Here is a 19656-nt window from a genome sequence, read left to right on the forward strand (position 1 = left end):
TAAGACAGAAGTTTTCAAGAATAGAAGTGTTGCAGCATAACTATATATTCACCAGCATACAAAAGAAAAATGAGGAATCAAAATAGAACATTACCCTTAGAGGAACAGTGTTAAAACTTACTTTCACAGGCAAGTGCTGTTCTATTTTCAATTATTATTCTGTCTTACTTTGAAAAATCCTACACAGTAACAAAACACTTGGTCAGAAAGATTCAATAAGCTCCCAAGATGCCAACTTTAATTTGGCAGTGATACTAAGCTGGTCTGTGAAAGCTGAACACATTGGGCTGATTTAATGATGAATAATTTGGAGGCTTATGCAAAATAGTTTTTGAACCCTCAATCACCTGCTGTTACAGTCAGCAATTACACACCTTTCAAAGGCTGCTAAACGTGCTCTTATTTTAATTTTATATTTGATTTTTAACAAATAAGATCAAACAAAATAGTCAAAAAGTGAATATGGTTTGGAACATAAAAAGTACATTTGGAATATTTGATTTAATGAATAATTCTAAAATTTTCCTTTTTTATTTATGGGCCATAAACTTAAAAAATACTTTAACATAGTTTGTATATGCACATACACACATGCACACATACACACACAGAAGAAAATAATTGACAAAGAGATCACTGACATAACTATAACCATAATATCTTTTTCTTATTTTGGTTTTGTAGGAATATTTGTCCTCAGAAAGATATTGTCAATTGCTAACAAAAACTCATCAAAAAGATAAAATCGCTGGGAAAATCATTTCTTTCTTAGTAATTGACTTTCTGCTTCTGTTTAAAAGAGAGTAGAATATTCCTTTCACTCTACACTTATTTAAACTTGGCTGCCACATGTTTCTGGGCTCAGGAGAGACACTGCCACTATTTCCCTACGGAAACTTGGTTTCACATCCACTTTAGTTTCTTCAACTCAAATCTAGGTGCCTCTCTTTTTCTAACTCTGGATGCCAGAGATACTGATATGGAATGAATACAAGTATATAACCCCAAAGCTATATGAAATGTGCCATAGTGTAATGTGCATGGGGGCTACGGGGAAACAGAACCTTGACCACGCTTTGTTTATAACTTGCTATGTATCGCCTGGTATCATTGAACCTAACATTCCTCATCCATAAAGGAATATAATTATATTGAGAGATCTAAGTTTCCTTCAACTCAACTCGTCTATAATTCTGGAAGTTTCTACCTTTAAGATGACTCTAACCTGGTATCACATAATGAAGTCTGGTTTTACTGAGCAGTATCATTCATAGGTAATTTTTTTCCTCATGATGTATTTTCCCATGAAGTTAATGTCCAATTATTTTGAAATTTAAATACTCTTTGAAATGCATCACTAGTCATTATGACTTAATGACATTTTCTGAGAGTACCATGCCTTGATATTATTGGAAAGGCCTTGGTTGTGGGTTGTTTTACATGTGTAGAGTTGTTTGACTTCCTTGTCACTACAATATAAACTTGTACAAGTTTTCATGAAGGTATTCTTCATGAAAGTTGATGTCTGCCACTGAACATATGTTCTTTCACCAGATACCTGCCTCTGATTCATTATTTCAATCACAAGTCCTGATAGAGTTGGCATGACAGAGGGTATCTGTTCTGCATTCAGAGGATCATGCCTTTGAGTGAAAATATACATTGTATTTTGTGTCAGATGGTTATCTGCTCAAAAGGAAAATAGCAAGAAGTAAGACAGCCATGAAGCGGGCTTCTGGCTTTTTACTAAGACCAAACGCTTTCAGTCAGTGGATAACTTCACAGCACTGCGAAGCAAATGAACCTTTCTAAAATCCCTAGGATAAATTGAGGTTTTTAGAGTCAAACATTTTAAGGGCATGCAGCATACTGTAGAGGGGCAAAACCACTGCACCTGAAGAAAAGTATTTTGATATTGAAGAAGGTTTTGCCTGTGTGTTTTCTTAAAAAGACATGCTTTCTTTTGAAAATATCAGATTAGCAATGTTTTCCAAAGGCCAGAACTCTACAGATGCTTGTGTTGGTTTGCTGGCTTTTAAAGAAACTTTAAAAACTGTTTCCCCAAAAGAAAACAAAAGTGAGCACGTTTTCTAAAGCGGAACACTTGAATAGTTGTTCACCCATACTACTTTTATAGTCTTCTTCTTTTATGTTCTTAACATAGAGAAGAATCATACTTTAAAAAAGCTTTACCAAGCAAATAAAGTTGACTAAGAAATCTAAAACATCTGAACAGGAGCCAGACGTGTAGGTAAAATTCATCTTAACCCATTTGATTCACACATGTTCTCTCTCTGACAAGACAAGACAAGCCAAACAGCATCCAACAGCATTCCTCCGTTTTTCCTTTTGTTGTTTGCCAGTTAATTTTTATTCACTGGAAATGCCAATTTTCCACATGCTATTCAATGTGGTGTGCTTGTTTGAAAAGAAGCGAAGAAAAAGAACTTAAGATGCTGAGAACTTAACTCATTCCTCCCTTCTTTTCCCTCCCCGCCGACAAGTCCCTTTCTTCCAGGCTTAGTGAGAAACAAAAGCAGACTCATTCAACTTCAGAACTTGAACCCATGCCAGGTGAAATATTTTAGCGAGGCTTATCCTCAACTCGGTCATACTGTATAGGTGGGCCTAGTTAAGTGGTTTTTGTTGGCTCCACGGTTTATTATGACTTTACAGTCACACCCTCTGTGCCAAAGTGCAGCTCAGCAAAGTGTGTGTGGGGGGGTGGGGGTATGTGTGTGCTTTGTTTCAGAACATAGAGCTAAAGAAAATATGTGGTTCTAGACATTGAGGAAACTCATCATTTCAGAATACATTTAATCTCTAGTGAACCCTTACTAACATGTGATCTTTACTGTATACCTGCAAGTCAGCAGCTGTCACACTCTCCTTATTTTTTTCTAATTAGGTAAACCGGAAAAAGGAAGTGCTCAATCACTCGCTTCAGTACAGGTTAGAATGTTAGGACAAAACACAGGAGTACAAAACAAAACTTCCAACTTCAATTCTTTAGCCTGAGCCACCAGACAAGTCTCTGCCTGGAGAAACATGGCAAACTAATGCCAGTGGTGCAATTAACCCAAAATTTCTTATAGAAAGTGCAACATCTCTCTAGAGTGACTTAATGTGCAAGGAAGGACCCCTTTTCTCAGGCTTGGCACAGTGTAGAAGCAGTTATCAGTATGCATTAAACAAATGTAATTCAGCACAGTTGCTTATGAGAAGAGCCTAAAAAAACTATGGAATCCAAACCTAGGTTGTAGATGATTAATAGCAGATGAAATATAAAATATTGGAATATAAACATGTTCCACAGATTTCTAGTGGTGTTATGTTAATAAGGATGACTGATGCTTGGTTATTGCTGTCATACACTCTACAGCATTTTAGGACAGGAATGGGTATTCGTGATTAGCTAGTTGAACTCCTTCATTTTACAGATGAAGAAACTGCGGCCCAAAAGGATTAAGTGGTTCATCAAATATTACATGGCTAATTAACAACAAGAATGGGTTATAATGTGGTTCTCCTAACAGTCAATTCAATTCACCAAATTTTGGGCATACCTTTTATATGAAAAAAATTTTTCTTACTGATGCAAGAGATGAGAAGATACATAAGCCACAAACCCTACCTTTAAGGATGGAACAATGAAAGAATAAGATGAGTATAAAGTTAGCTATAATACAAAGAAGATGAAGATATTAACTTCTATGGGTTCAGAGGATGGAGAAGAGAAATTTTCCACAATTTCTCACTACTCTACATGGTAATGATTCCTTTTTCACAACTGTAATAGAACAGTGATTTGGAAATGACCTCAGAAAACCCACTGCATTCATCAGGTGGGTACCTAAATTAAGGGTCACCAATTTATGCCTTAGTATGTGGGGTATTGTCCTTAAAGCAAGAGGGGTAAAATTGCTATTACAATGAAATAGTACTGCATTGCACAGTAATATATAGTTTGTTAAAATTTTCACATGAGAGGGGCACCTGGGTGGCTCTGTTGATTGTGTCCGACTTCAGCTCAGGTCATGATCTTACAGTCTGTGATCTTGAGCCCCGTGTCAGGCTCTGTGCTGACAGCTCAGAGCCTGGAGCCTGCTTCGGATTCTGTGTTTCCTTCCCTCTCTGACCCTCCCCCATTCATGCTCTGTCTCTCTCTGTATCAAAAATAAGTAAACATTAAAATTTTTTTTAATAATAAAAAAAAATTTCACATGAGAGCAATGTAAAGAAATATCACTACTTTCAAAACCCCAATGATGTTTTTTTTCTCTTAGCAATAAAAAAATACTGTATGATACAGCTCTTTGTTGATTCTGCAGTCCATTATTTATTATATTGGTTACTTTTGAACAAAACTTATGTCTTATGACTTTAACAAATCTCTTATGTACTTGAACATAATAAACTCTGTTAGATTTTTATAGGACCATTTTTGCAAAGTATTAAGGCCAGTTTATTTATTTATTTTATCTTGTTTTATTTTTTATTTTTTTAAATTTATATCCAAATTAGTTAGCATATAGTGCAACAATGATTTCAGGAGTAGATTCCTTAATGTCCCTTACCCATTTAGCCCATCCCCCCTCCCACAACCCCTCTCGTCACCCTCAGTTTGTTCTTCATATTTATGAGTCTTCTGTTTTGTCCCTTTCCCTGTTTTTATATTATTTTTGATTCCCTTCCCTTATGGTCATCTGTTTTGTCTCTTAAAGTCCACATATGAGTGAAGTCATATGATTTTTGTCTTTCTCTGACTGACTAATTTCACTTAGCATAATACCCTCCAGTTCCATCCACATAGTTTCGAATGGCAAGATTTCATTCTTTTCGATTGCCGAGTAATACTCCATTGTATATATATACCACATTTTCTTTATCCACTCATCCATCGATGGACATTTGGGCTCTTTCCATCCTTTGGCTATTGTTGATAGTGCTGCTATAAACATTGGGGTGCATGTGTCCCTTCGAAACAGCACACCTGTATCCCTTGGATAAATGCCTAGTAGTGCAATTGCTAGGTTGTAGAGTAGTTCTATTTTTAGTTTTTTGAGGAACTTCCATACTGTTTTCCAGAGCGGCTGCACCAGCTTGCATTCCTACCATTCCTATACACCAACAATGAAGCAACAGAAAGAGAAATCAAGGAATAGATCCCATTTACAGTTGCACCAAAAACTGTAAAATACCTAGGAATAAATCTAACCAAAGAGGTGAAAAATCTATACACTGAAAACTATAGAAAACTCATTAAAGAAATTGAAGAAGACACAAAAAAAAAAAAATGGAAAAAGATTCCATGCTTCTGGATAGGAAGAACAAATTTTGTTAAAATGTTGATACTACCCAAAGCAGTCTACATATTCAGTGTAATCTGTATCAAAATTACACCAGCATTCTTCACAGAGCTAGAGCAAATAATCCTAAAATTTGTATGGAACAGAAAATACCCTGAATGGCCAAAGCAATCTTGAAAAAGAAAACCAAAGCAGGAAGCATCACAATCCTAGACTTCAAGCTATACTACAAAGCTGTAATCATCAAGACAGTATGGCACTGGCACAAGAACAGACACTCAGATCAATGGAACAGAATAGAGGACCCAGAAATGGACCCACAAACATATGGCCAACTAATCTTTGACAAAGCAGGAAAGAATATCCAATGGAATAAAGACAGTCTCTTCAGCAAGTGATGCTGGGAAAACTGGACAGCAACATGCAGAAGAATGAACCTGGACCACTTTCTTACACCATACACAAAAATAAACTCAAAATGGTTGAAAGACCTCAATGTAAGACAGGAAGCCACCAAAATCTTTGAGAAGAAAGCAGGCAAAAACCTCTTTGATCTTGGCCGCAGCAGCTTCTTATTCAACACGTTTCCAGAGGCAAGAGAAACAAAAGCAAAAATGAACTACTGGGACCTCATCAAAATAAAAAGCTTCTGCACAGAGAAGGAAACAATCAGCAAAACTAAAAGGCAACCAAAGGACTGGGAGAAGATATTTGCAAATTACATACCAGATAAAAGGTTAGTATCCAAAACCTCTAAAGAACTTATCAAACTCAACACCCAAAAAACAAATAATCCAGTGAGGAAATGGGCAAAAGACATGAATAGACACTTCTCCAAAGAAGACATCCAGATGGCCAACCGACACATGAAAAAATGCTCAGCATCATTCATCATCAGGGAAATACAAATCAAAACCACAATGAGATACCACCTTACACCTGTCAGAATAGCTAACATAACAACTCAAGCAACAACCGATGTTGGTGAGGATATGGAGAAAGAGGATCTCTTTTGCATTGTTGGTGGGAAGGCCGGTTTATATCTGCCTGTGTTTTGTTAATCCTAAAAATTTAGAATTTTCTAAAAATTTCATAAGCAAATTCCTGTAATCTCTGTAATTGAAATCATCAACAGAGATGGTGAATGGAAACCATCTTTAAGAAAAAGTATCCTTTCCTATGAAGAACATTGTTAACTATCTAGTTAATACTAGATCATCTTTAGATAAGACACTTGGTTTCAGCATTTATGCAAATAAAAGGACTACAGTTAAGAGCACTTTTTCTAACTTGGTTTTAAAAGTATATCTAATTTATCAATTATATATTCTATACTCATTGAAGATCCAGGTATAATGCATTGAAGATTAACGTTTAATCAATGAGTCACTTGCAAGAGTTGGCCCAAACGCCATTTGAAATTAGACAATATCTGAGAAGAGATTAATCAGTCTTGTTCAGATACAGATCAACATTAAGGACCAATGAAAGCTACAATAAACCCGTTTGAAAGAGAAGGAAGAATCTACTCTTGTTGATTTAAATGTGAAGTGAACTTTAATAAGCATAAACATAGACATTCATAAAATTGATTAATTGATAGAGGTATATTCTATACAATATTATACATTAAATAATGCTCAACAATGGCTTCATCTTTTTGTGTTATTCTTTTTCTTGATGTGTCAAAGCACTGTGAACAAACTCCTAACAAAAAAGTGACTTCTCACACACACAAAAAAGCTTAAAATGTACCTGCCACCACTGAGGTGAGAACAAGCAGATCACCATAGAGAGGATGCAGCCACCGAAGGGAATGTGTGGAATGGGCAGAGGCAACATTGTGCAAAGCACATTAAAGAAATATACTCTGATTTTTTCAAGAAATCAGGTGACAAAGATGCCATCCTCAAAGACTATCTGTTGAAGAAATACTTAGGACAGTAGTAAGAATTCAGTAATAAATGCCAGAAGCAAAATTTGGACATATCAGTATGTGTGATCAGAATACACATTATGTATTCTGTGACCAATACAGAATAAAGTATAACATTGATAGGATTCATACTATGGGACATACTAGACTCTGTTCTTAGCCATACTGATACCAGTGGGAAGTTCTCATCAATTCCTTTGAAAAAGGGAACAGGCATTGAAAATCTAATACCCATAATATGTGATTAACAAAACTAAGATAATGAAATTCCATTTGGTTTATAACATGTCACCCTTTTACCCAACACTTAATATCATTTGAACATGATGATTTACTCCAGTGGAAAGAAGTAAAGATAACATTAACTGAGCTTTTTAGAAAATGTGGTGCTAGAAAGAGGTTACTTCCATTACTTACGAAATGATTAAATTTTGAGAATTTAACATAAGTGCCTCATGGAAAATATTTCCACTCCCAGGGATGAGCCGTGGTCGGTTCGAGAGTGGGCATGTGACCTAAAAAGTTGCAATCTCAGTAAATCTCAGAACTCTTCCTTCAAATGCTGGGATAAAGGCCTTTTCTCTCTCTTTAAACCTTGTAGTATGTAAAGAAATTCTAAGGACAATGACATTTATTTCTCCACCCCCCCCCCCCCCCCACCGGAACATTTTCATAGCTTGAGATTGGGTCCAAAACACAGAGGAAAGCAAACCTCAGGAAATGACAGGAAGCTCCTGGATTTAGCTAGCCCTGAAGCCAACCTATGATGGATTTACAGCTACACCCAGCCACTACATTTCCTATTTTTAAGCCATTTACCATAAGGTGTTCTTATTCTTCCAACCAATGGCAGTCTGAATGATATAGTCCTATGGATAAAGTAAAAGCTTTGTAGCTTTGCTGCCGTCTTCCTATGCTTTGTGACTAGTCAGTCACCTTTTGATAGTTACCCTTTTATCCAGCTATAAAATACCACTGGAAGTTCCCTGACCACATCATGCTATGTTGGATCTCTGCATCTTTGTATGTGTTTGTTCCTCTCCTAGGAATGTCCCTGTCCCCTTTCTTGGCCTATCTAATTCTATTCATTCTCCAACATTTTTCCCGCTATGTGATGTCCCTAAGAGTTTCTGGACCATCTCCTACCTGACTTAGATGCCCTTTCTATGTCTATCCGTGGCTTATTTTTACCACGGTACTTATCTTGTGTTAAAATTTTTCGGGGCTCCTGGGTGGCTCAGTCAGTTAAGCGGCCGACTTCCGCTCAGGTCATGATCTCGCGGTCTGTGAGTTCGAGCCCCACGTAGGGCTCTGTGCTGACAGCTAGAGCCTGGATCCTGTTTCGGATTCTGTGTCTCCCTCTCTCTGACCCTCCCCCGTTCATGCTCTGTCTCTCTCTGTCTCAAAAATAAATGTTAAAAAAAAGTTTTTTTTTTAAAAGTAAAAATTTTTCTTCCAACCTGGTCGAAAAACTTCCCACAAGGAAGACTCATGTGTTATTTGGTTTTTTTTTCCTTACTCTTTTTCTTTTTTGTTGTTTTTACCATTACTACCTAAACTAACACTTGTTGATGTTCAAATGTTGGCTGAATTAATAAATGTGTCAGATAATTTTTTAAAAAAGCAACAAACCTAATTCCAGCTTAGGACAAATGTTTTCTATTAATTTGGTTTGGTTTGGGTCTTTAGATAAGAGAGCAAACCTAATGGATTTTAATAATGTGTTTTTGCACTTTGATACAGTTTACTAACCATTAGTAGATAGGTAGCCAGATAGAAAACCTAATTGCAAATGAGTTACCTTCTCTGATTACTCACCATTAGTCACTAGAGACAAATAAACAAGAGAGACTGAATGAATCAGCAAAAATCTACCATTGTTAACTAGAAAACTCTGAAAGCACATGATTTGCATGGTGATGTCATGCTTATTTAGACTGAATACACAGATGTAAAATTAAAAGAAAGAATTTGAATGTTAATTATGGTAAATAGTTTTGCATTAGTTGGTATGGTAAATGGTTTTGTATTAGTAGACCTTTTTAAGGTTGCTAGAAGAGATTACCTTCACTAAATGTTTCCAAAGTGTTACTACTCTAGACCTCAGTCATTCTGTGACCTGGACATTTAACGACCCACATAGAGAATGTCAGTATCATTTTAGAAATGATTGGAGCTTGGAACCTATGTTCTCTTAGATGGTGACTCACTGATGTCTTTTTCAGATAATATACACAATAGTACAAAATAGAGAAAAATTCTTAGTGAGTTTTTTTTTTTTTTTTAACGTGAAGCTTGCCAAATTTGTCTCTGCATATTCTAACGTTGGTTTTGGCATGTTTGTTATCATTCATCTAAGTGTCATGGTCCTTCCTCACAGGAAACAGATGGCTCACTCACATCAAAGTAACTAAAGCAAAGTTTACTTACAAAGGGACTAATGCCCAAGGTGTGAATGGAGTTTAGGAAATGACTTGATCATGCGGGGACCTAGGCACAACTGCAGTAGAGTTCTTCCTCACCTCTCTGGACATGGGATGGAGAGGGGAGGACTCTCCGGGAAAGATTTGCGAACAAAAGTCCACCTGGTGAAGAGAGGAATTTCTCATTGAGAGCACAGCCAGCCCTAGGTAACTTCACCAGAATGGAGCCAAAGGAACAAGTTTCCTGACATCATTCTCTTCACTACTTCCTATTTTCTGCTAGGCTCCTCTGTGATGGGAAGTAGAAGGTATGGGTTGCTTTTGTTGTAGTATGAGTTAGCTTTTTTTTTCCCCCTTAGCACCCAATATTGCCTTTGTCTGGGTGGAAAGCCTGTGTCTGCAGTGGGAGTGAACAATCTCATCATGGCTAATATCAATTTAGTCATATTCCTGCTCAAAGTCATGTCAGCTACTAATGTTATTCTTCCTATAAGAAATTCATGGGAAAAGAGAAGAAAAAATTAAATAGAGTACTAGAAGTCACAGCTTCTAAGTTCTTTGTGGCCAGCCACTAGCATAAATTGATGATCATAACTGCCTTCTTCCACCAACCATGTCCCTTTATTTTCTGCAAACACTTCTGCTAACTGAGGGTTTTTAAACTGCTGAGATGATTTAAAACTTCATTCCACTTTCTGTGGACTCAGTCCTGGTTGTGCTGGGTTCCAACTCTATGGGCTGGTGGGTGAGAGTCTGAAGAGTTAATATTTGCTCTTGAGTTGAGGGAGGTTCAAGAGAATTTAGAGATTCTAGTTTTCAACTTCATCTGTGTCTACTCATATGTCCCATCCTATGGAGGTAAGTCTCTACTGTTTACTGATAATTGCCTTTCCCTTAGTATATTAAGGGATCTGGCAGGTCCAGTCTACAATTAGTGCTATGACTCTGCAACCTTCACAATCGTACCCTGAGCTTGGTTATCAGCTGTGTCTTTCTAAGTCACTCAGGAAACCTGTGACTCAGCACATTCGTAATTACATGTTCATAGCCTGAAGCCTCTTTTTCCCTATTTGTATCCTCTAGGACTATAAGAAGAAGCTAAGTGATTCTAAAATCTTAAGTATCAGAGCAGCTAAATGCCACAGCCACTTGATCTCTGCCAACTTATCATCCCATGAAACCATAGTGATGACCTGAATATTTGAATACAAGTTGCTAAAAATCACCCCCATCTGATTCCACACACCCCCAACAAAGAGGTTTTCCCTGCACTCCTCACGTATATGGCATACCAATCCTAGAATTCCCTTCAAGGCTCCTGTTTCCTGGGGCCACCTCTGGTGCCAACTAACATATCAGCCAAGGCTCCTCCAGAAAAGAGATCATTGGATGAGCATCTATTTACAGCGTGACATATTATGAACGTTTGAGTGGAGTGGAAATTGGTCACCACAGATAGGGCAGGAGTGGGGGCTGGAAGCAGTGAAGTATTACCACCCTTAAACCCAAAGGGCTGAGGAAAGGAGAGATTAACAGAACCTGGAAGAAATAAAGTCATCCAGAAGCTAGAGTACACCAAATCTCTACTGATGTAGTTGGTGCAGACCCATTTTTGAGGCAGAGGGAAGATGAAAAAGAAGGGAATGGCTCTGGGTGGTCACATGTAGACCATGTACACATGGTATTTCTTTGCTTTCTCTCTGCAAAATCACTTTCCTATCCTCCTTCTAAATGATGTGATCTCATCTTTTCCTTGAACTATATGGTTTAATTAATCTATTGTTTCCAATTTCCCATTTCTGTGCATATTTTTATGACAATATATTAAAATCCACCCTAATTTTTGTGTTTCCTAAAATGTGCTCTTATATTTACATATCCTTTCTCATACCCTTACATATGTACATATGAATATACACATTCATTTATTTCTCCCATTTGGATGCAACCAGTGATCATGTATAGTGTGTCATTTGGATCATGCGATAGATGGGTGCACAGTTGATGCTGTACATATATTAATGAATTCTTGAGTTTAAAACGTGAGAATTAATAACTGTACTTGGAATTGCATATAGTTTTAAAGATTATATCTTTTCCTTCCCTCTCCCCACATTGCACAAGCATTCTTTCTTTGATTTAAAACATTTTTTCAACTTATTTCATCATCTGGAAGAAATGCTGGCTTTGAAAATGAAATTTATGAAAGCATAGCTTTCAAAAAGTGGCAAGAGATATTTTTAATCTTAAGGAGTTCATGGTGGGTTTTTTTAAATCTTGTTTCAGTAATGAATTCTGATTTTCTTAATAAGAATTAGAGATTTTTTTAAAAAGTCCCATTTCATTACCCTAAATTTTTATTTGAAAGAAAGTGGGCTGATCTAAATAATTCTCTCAAAGAAAGATCATAACAGACCACAACTAAATTATTTAAAAACGAAGGATATATGTTGGCCATCTTGATGTCTAGTTCCAGATAATTTTACCTCTGAATATTTTAAGTGTAACAATAACAAAATATATGGTAAATACCTTAAAATAGCATTTTGAAAAGATTATTTTATATTTGTAAAATGTTACTGATATGTAGGCATTAGGAAAAAATTCATAGTAATGGTGTTCTAAGTCCATTTTTATTTATAACAACTTAAGACAGATAACAATGATTTTATCATGGTTTCCAGACCCATAAATCAGCATCATTTACTTCCATCCTTGTTTAAAATTTGTTTTCCAAGGACCTAAATTTAATCCATAGATAGACCAATAATAGTAGTATCTATTTAACTTTACCATGTGAAAAGCAGAATAAGAAGAGCACATTCTTGACAATGAGATAACTTACTCCAAGTCCTATCCCATATCTATGAGAAAGAAGTAAATAGAAACTTAGAAATTGTGGTTCTGGATTCTCTACTGTGGCCATTTAGACTCCCATATTTCCATTTTATACTTTAGTGGGATAACTTCACAGTTCTAATCAGTCCTTTTTGTTGGCTCAGCAGTTAAAGGAGACTTGCCCTCTGTATACTACTTAGGTTTTGTGAAGCATGATTTAAATAATGCTGGTTTCAAATCTACATATGTATGTAGGTGGATGGGTTTCTGCCATTCTATACAAGCTGAAATAAATATTAAGGAATATATAAAAATTTAAGTTATCTCCTCTTTCCAGTTTTGAGAGATGATGGCAGATGGGTAGATTGACTTTACTTTTCCTAATTAAAAAAAGAAAGAAAAATCTTACTTTTAACATGTTGGTACCTAAATTATCAATATGGGACATACAGATAGCTTTAGAACCAAATATTTTTCTGTCTGGATAAAAACAAGATTGTCACAAGCCTCTATAGTTACAAAGATGATTTTTCAAACTCTCAACATAGAGCTTGGCTTCTGATAATTTTAAGTAATAAGAACATATCTGATGTTAAAATAACACTAAATATGAGTTGGAATTTATTAGTGACAGAGCAATTTAATGATGGATCTGGACAGGAAATGGTCATTTAAAATGTAATCATATGCTTTTAATTGTGATGTAGTAACCTACTGTATGCTGAAAGGCAATGTGACCAACTAAAGGAGATTGAGCAATAAAGAAATGGAAAAAGAATTAATAGCAGACAGGAAAGTTTGGAACCTTTTTGAGGATTCTTAGGAGAAAACATCTTTTAACCTGTTTTGTACTCTTAACCTGGAGGAACACTGATAGAAATCCAATGAAATAAAAATGTGGCAGAAATGGTTCCAGAAGCAATGAAAAAGAGCCAGGATGTAAGACAATGGCTTCGCCTGCCATGCTGGCCCAAAGGTAGGTCCAGAAAAGAGGCCTCGCATTCCAAAGGTCCTCTCTTGACTCCCAGACTCATACTTTTTCCACTGCACCATGCGTGTCCAGTAAGCGTTGCCTAAGAAAACATTGGCTGAAAGGCCAATTTGGATTAGAAATTGGTTTGTCTGAAGCTAGAGTTCACAGTTTTTACCACATTATTCTCCAGCTCAAAAATCCTTCAGTGGCCTTCCTTTTAAATATGCTGTGTTAACAAAGTACATCATTCTCTTGGCATTCCATTTAGACTTGCTCGGTCTTGCCAGTTTCATCCCCCACTACTTCCCTACAGGAAAGCTCTGCTACATCCGAATTAGTCCACGGCTTAGCATTTGTTCTCTACCACCTCTCTGCATGTTCATTCCTCCCACTGGAACCCCACTTCTTTGTCCTTTCTTCATTTCATTCCTACACAATATGCAATACTGGGGTCAAAAACCCATCTATTTGTACATGTTCCCTAAAGAGACCAACTGACCCCTAGCTCTCATTTCCATTTCTGGACACCTACAGTACACATTCTCAAGACCACTTATTTAGCCTTTATCAGATTCTACTTAGTGTTCTGTGCTGTCTCTCCTGGAAAAGCTCTATCATGTTGCAAAACCCCAGATCATACCACAGTGCCTCCATCATAAGGGATTAAATAAATAATTTCTCATAAAGCGTCATCTGTAACATAAGCACTTTGTATATGGCTTCTAGGGGTTTTCACTTATTTTATCTTATCTCTCACCATGAAGTTTTAAATAAACAAGCTTTCATATTCTCAGACTATAATATTTACAGAGAGTTTCCACATATAATATCTTATTTCACAATATCCTTGGAGGAAGGCCTGGCTGGTATTATGATCTTTATTTTACAGATGAAGAAGCTGAACCAGGGAATCATGAGATTTGCCCAAGGTCACACCGACTGAAGGGCAGCAAAGAATTTTGAATACTTTTTTCTCATTTGCTAATGTTCATTTTGCTGAATAGCTTTTTTTCCCGTACCTGACAATTTTACTTTTTTGGTTTTAAACATTATGATTTGGAATTTGGATAAATCATTAAAATGATAGAAAAAATACTAAGAGATCACAGAGATGCAAAGGTAACAAACATAATAAAAGTATATGATTAGCATTTTAAGAGACTTGGCAATTGATGTAAAACAAGAAAGGGAATGAGAGAATGCTTACTGTTGAACTCAATCATGAATACTAAACAATTATGACGTATAGAACAATGAGATGAAAGTCTAGGAGCAATCATTTTGACTTAAGTATGTCTGGAGTTTTTTTCCTGAATTTAAATCATGTACTGCAAGGTGAAAAGAAATATACAAGCCCATTAAAAGTTAAGAGTATATATTCACAAGTTATGGATTCCATTGATTAACTTGTTCTAGTGTTGAATTGCTAACATTTCTTAAATGCAAACCATGAGTCAGGCGTTGTCTTGAGTACTTTTCATGGATTATCCACTGTTCCTCATAACAGCACTCGGAGGTATTATCCTGATACTTCAGGGAAACTGAGGTAAAGTGCAGGTGATGATACAGGTGAGATATTCAACATATGCTGCTAACCCCTAAGCCCAACCTAAATTTTGTATAATCACCGTAGTAATCAGGAAAATCTGAACCCAATTATTGTAATCCATTTTAGGTTAAAGCAAATATATTTGAGCTGCATTATGCTTCTTAATTGTTCATTTGTTTAAAAAAAATAAAACCTCTTGTGCTCTTGCTAGAACTGCATGCAACTTCAATGACGTAACATTTCCCTAGAGAAGTTAAATGTCAAGTTTGGGACAAAATAGTCTGCAGCACAAGTTCCTCTGTGCTTTGCAGTGTCTGCACATCTGTTGGCTGCCACATATGTAAGAAATGAACACATGTGGCTCAGTTAGGATTGCCAAATGTCTCTGATTGTGAAAGGCGACATTTGCTTTAGAAGGACATCTAGGTCTCAGTGGTCCCCAGCCTTGTTGAACTTAACCATATAAATGCATTAACATTTTTCAGGAAATGTAACCCAGTTTTTTTTTAATTTTTTTTTAATCTTTACTTATTTTTGAGAGAGAGACAAAGTGTGAGCAGGGGAGAAGCAGAGACAGAGGGAGACAAAGAATCCGAAGCAGGCTCCAGGCACCGAGCCGTCAGCCCAGAGCCGGACGCGGGGCTCCAACTCGCGAACCGTGAGATCATGACCTGAGCTGAAGTCGGACGTTCAACCAACTGAGCCACCCAGGCGGCCCCCAGTTTTTCCCCTTAAGTGGTTGTCACCCTTGCAGATTATCCATCTTTACACGTGTTTGTGTTTGTGACCTCCCTTGCAGTACTGGCAATAAACAGTAAGAACTAGCAAATTGTCATTGTCACACAGACGTAGGTGTGAACTTCAATCCTTCCTTTACTGTGTGGTATACGGTTTTGACTGAACTTCTCTGAACTTCACTTCCCTCACCTGTAAAATATTGTGCCTAATTCATAGGATGTGGATGAGGATAAAATAAAGTAATAGGTAGAAAATCTAGGGATCATGGTTAACACATGCTCCATAAATATTTACTCAACCAGTAATTGGTAATAATACCAATAATTACTCAACCAAGAAAATACAAGGCACAAATATAGAAAATGGATTTTTTAGGCAGACAAATACAAATATATCAATATAGTTGTTGGCGATTATAAAATCATAGACATTTTGTTTTTCCTTTTTCATTCTTATTTTTTTGTCTTCCAGAAATTTTATTTAAAAATAAAATAAGATTTTGCCATGATCAAAGGCTAAGGAAAGACATCATATTACTGGCAGTAGCAAGAAATCTCAGCACACAGAGGCTGACATCAATATTCATCTCAGTTCATTCAGAAATCAGACATAGTCTCTTGAAGTTTTATATTGAATTCATTTTAGCAATCAATTTTATTTACTCCAGTTAGTTTTGTGAACATGCTTCCAAAGGCCCAGCCACTTATAGTCTCCTAGACTAAATTTTCAGGGGTAATGATGTTGAGGAAAAAAATTAGTTAAGTATAAAGGACATGAGAAGTTAAGTTGGACAGTGACAACACTGAACTTGGAAAGATGCTTCTACCATAGACCAAGGAAACTCTGAGGTTGTAATTTCAAACAGGGAGTCCAAACCTTTTGGTAAGTAGTGGTCTAGGATGAAGAAGACTATTTTACCTGGCAGCACCCATGTGCGGGGTTTGTCAGTCTAGCTGGCAACACTTTCTTTTCCTATAATTGGTAACCTTCTTTCAGAAGAATCTTGCCTTTCAGCAGGAAATCCACTCATAGCACCTGCTGTAGCACCCTGTGAATACCAGCTATTCTTGGCATGAATTTTACTATAATATGATTAAAACGACTCTTACATAGATGGTCTTTTTAAGGATGTACCTAGAATAAGGTAATGAGCTGGAAAATATGAATAAAGTACAGTTCCAAGCCAGGTGAACCCCCTGAGGAAAAGAATTTTATGAAATGGGACACTCTGAACCATATTGAGGCATCCTTTTTTTTTTTCAATGTTTATTTACTTTTGAGAGACAGAGAGAGACAGAGTATGAGCAGAGGATGGGCAAAGAGGGAGACACAGAATCCAAAATAAGCTCCAGGCTCTGAGCTGTCCACACAGAGCCTGACAAGGGCTCAAACTTGTGAATGGCGAGATCATGACCTGAGCCGAAGTCAGACACTTAACCGACTGAGCCACCCAGGTGCCCCTAAGGCATCCTCTTTTGTAATTAGTCCAGTGCAATATATTGAATATTAGTAAGTGCTTAAAAATTCTTCATTGGTGGAATCATTGATTCTGGCATAACCCAGGCTCATGTAGGTCAAGTCCATGTGAGTCAGCTCTTCCCACAAAACCCTAAAGAGCTGACAATTATAGTTATAGATGTTTAAAACTAAGGTTTAAGGAGATAAGAGGTTTAGCAAATGTGCTAAGCTAGCAGAGAATCCACACAAAAAGTGCGTGTTAAATTGCACTAAATTAAATGATAAACCAAAGTCACCTATTGTTTTCATCCTTTTCCCCTTGTCCTTTCCATTTTAAATCTGCCATTTATTAACTTTGTAACCCAGCAGAGCTGGAAGCTGAACTTTTTGGACTAATGCTTTCAGTGGTAATTCCAGTTAGCAAAAGTCAAGGCAGCTCTCCTGCACTGCTTCTCATACTTCCCTATGTCTCAGTGATTGTTATGGTTACCAGTGCTTTCTCTGCAGACAGTAGCAGCTGTGACAGTCATTTCCCAGTAGAACTTTCTATACATCTAGTGCCCTTTAAAATCCTCAATTTGGCCCTCGGTCCCTTTGAGGCTGGAATGCTCAGTATGGCTATCCCTATAGGGCAGTTTATAACATTCATTACATTCTCTAATCATTCATTGAAAACCTATAATATTATAATTACTTCAGATACAGCAGTGAATACACCAGATGGGATCTCTGTGACAGGGAGCATACAGTGATAGTGGTATAAGGAGAGGCACTTGCCCTGTGACGTTCTCTAAATAACCATGTTCAGCATTCCCCCTAGTAGCATCTGAAGTTGACCTGTACATCATGTTCTCTTTGGAGGCTTTTGAAATCTGGAAGCTCATTATACCACCCTGGATTCCATGTTCCCTTAGAGGGGCTGCTGTGACGGCTAATGTTGCCAGGATGTTCAAGCCTCAGAGTGTTCCAGTGTAAAGTCATTCACTCTCTGCTAGGCAGGTCCAAACTCCACCAAGCACCACAAGGGGAGGTGGTGATTCCTCTTCATGTACCTCAGGACACATAGCACATGTAGAAAAAAAGTGCTGATGGGTCTTTTGTTTTCCTTTAGTTTTCCAAGATGCTTGTACAAAATGAACTTCATGCCTTTTCAAAACCGATGAGCACTTAACCTGTGTTTCAGTCTTCTCCATGAGTCCTACCCAGTGTCATTGAAAAATAAAGAATCTTGGGGCTCCTGGGTGGCTCAGTCGGTTGAGTGTCCAACTTTGGATCAGGCCATGATCACACGGTTCTCTCCATCTCTCAAAAATAAACATTTTTAAAAATTAAAAAAATAAAATAGAGAATCTTAAAAGAAGTAATTCACTAATTTTTCTGTCTGTTGGTTGGCAATTTACATTTTTGAGCACAGATAGGCAAATAATATGGAGAATGAATGTTATACAACTCCCTGTGATTCAATTCTATTTCAGTGGGTTTACTGTAGATTCTATAATTTAAACTCAGATTATTGGGTCTAAGTGTGCTATTATCAATAGTCTCCATATAAACAAAATTAATACATTATTATTGTTGTCATATTCTGGCTTCTTCTAAACCTTTTATAATTTATAAAAGTAATTTGCATATTCAGAAGCAAACACATAAATCAAAATATATATTAAAACAATTCTTCATGGATTACCAAAATAATTTCCTTCATATTATATTGTATATCACTGATTATCATTCTAGTTTTGTTTGTTTGCAATATATAGTTCTATCATTTAACATACATAGTTCATTTTACAGAAGGTGATAGACAGATAGATAGAAAGATAGTTGATGATAGATGATAGGTAGATAGATAGATGATAGAATTATTGGTACACACATAAGGCTACATTCTGCAGAGCATATTTATGTATATCATTTTCTAAAGTAATAATTCCAAGAAAGACATCCTGACTAAGTATGGGAGCCTACATTATGCTAACATCAAGAAGCAATAAAATAAAACTTTCCAAAGCTTTTAGCTTTGGAACTCTGAATGTGGTCAACTAAAAATGATTTCCTGTTTCCAAAAAGTTTTTTTCAACAGAAAATCCTCTCTCTGGAAATATCAGATGTCCTCATAGTTATTTGATATTACTGCCCAGAAGAATCTGGGAGAAAAAGAAAAGAAAGAAATTGGGGAAAGCTAACAGAGCACAGGAAACCCCTCTTGAAATTTCAAAGGCAGTGAAATGTGGAATAAGTTAGCTATGCCAAGAAATTTTTATATGGAAAGCCTAAAGAACTGAGTAAAGAAAAAGAATATTCATATGAAGAACCATATAGTCATTATGCATACAGCTTCATATTATATAAATTAAACCAAAAAAAGAGAAGAGAAATCAATTAAAACCACTTATAAGAGACATTTAGGAAATATTAGTACATATAAATGG

At 36.5% G+C, this 19656-nt stretch overlaps 1 long non-coding RNA gene across 1 annotated transcript in view; it reads left to right on the forward strand.

Annotated features, from left to right (window-relative positions):
- Positions 1–15974, forward strand: part of LOC128315532 (uncharacterized) — a 39090-nt gene extending 23116 nt beyond the window's left edge. The window contains exons 2-3 of the long non-coding RNA XR_008298366.1: positions 14987–15048; positions 15568–15974. This is a non-coding gene — a long non-coding RNA (uncharacterized LOC128315532). The remainder of the gene's footprint in view (positions 1–14986; positions 15049–15567) is intronic.
- Positions 15975–19656: the final 3682 nt, after the last annotated feature.

The sequence above is a fragment of the Acinonyx jubatus genome, chromosome B2 (genome assembly GCF_027475565.1).
Source record: "Acinonyx jubatus isolate Ajub_Pintada_27869175 chromosome B2, VMU_Ajub_asm_v1.0, whole genome shotgun sequence".
Lineage (NCBI taxonomy): Eukaryota > Metazoa > Chordata > Mammalia > Carnivora > Felidae > Acinonyx > Acinonyx jubatus.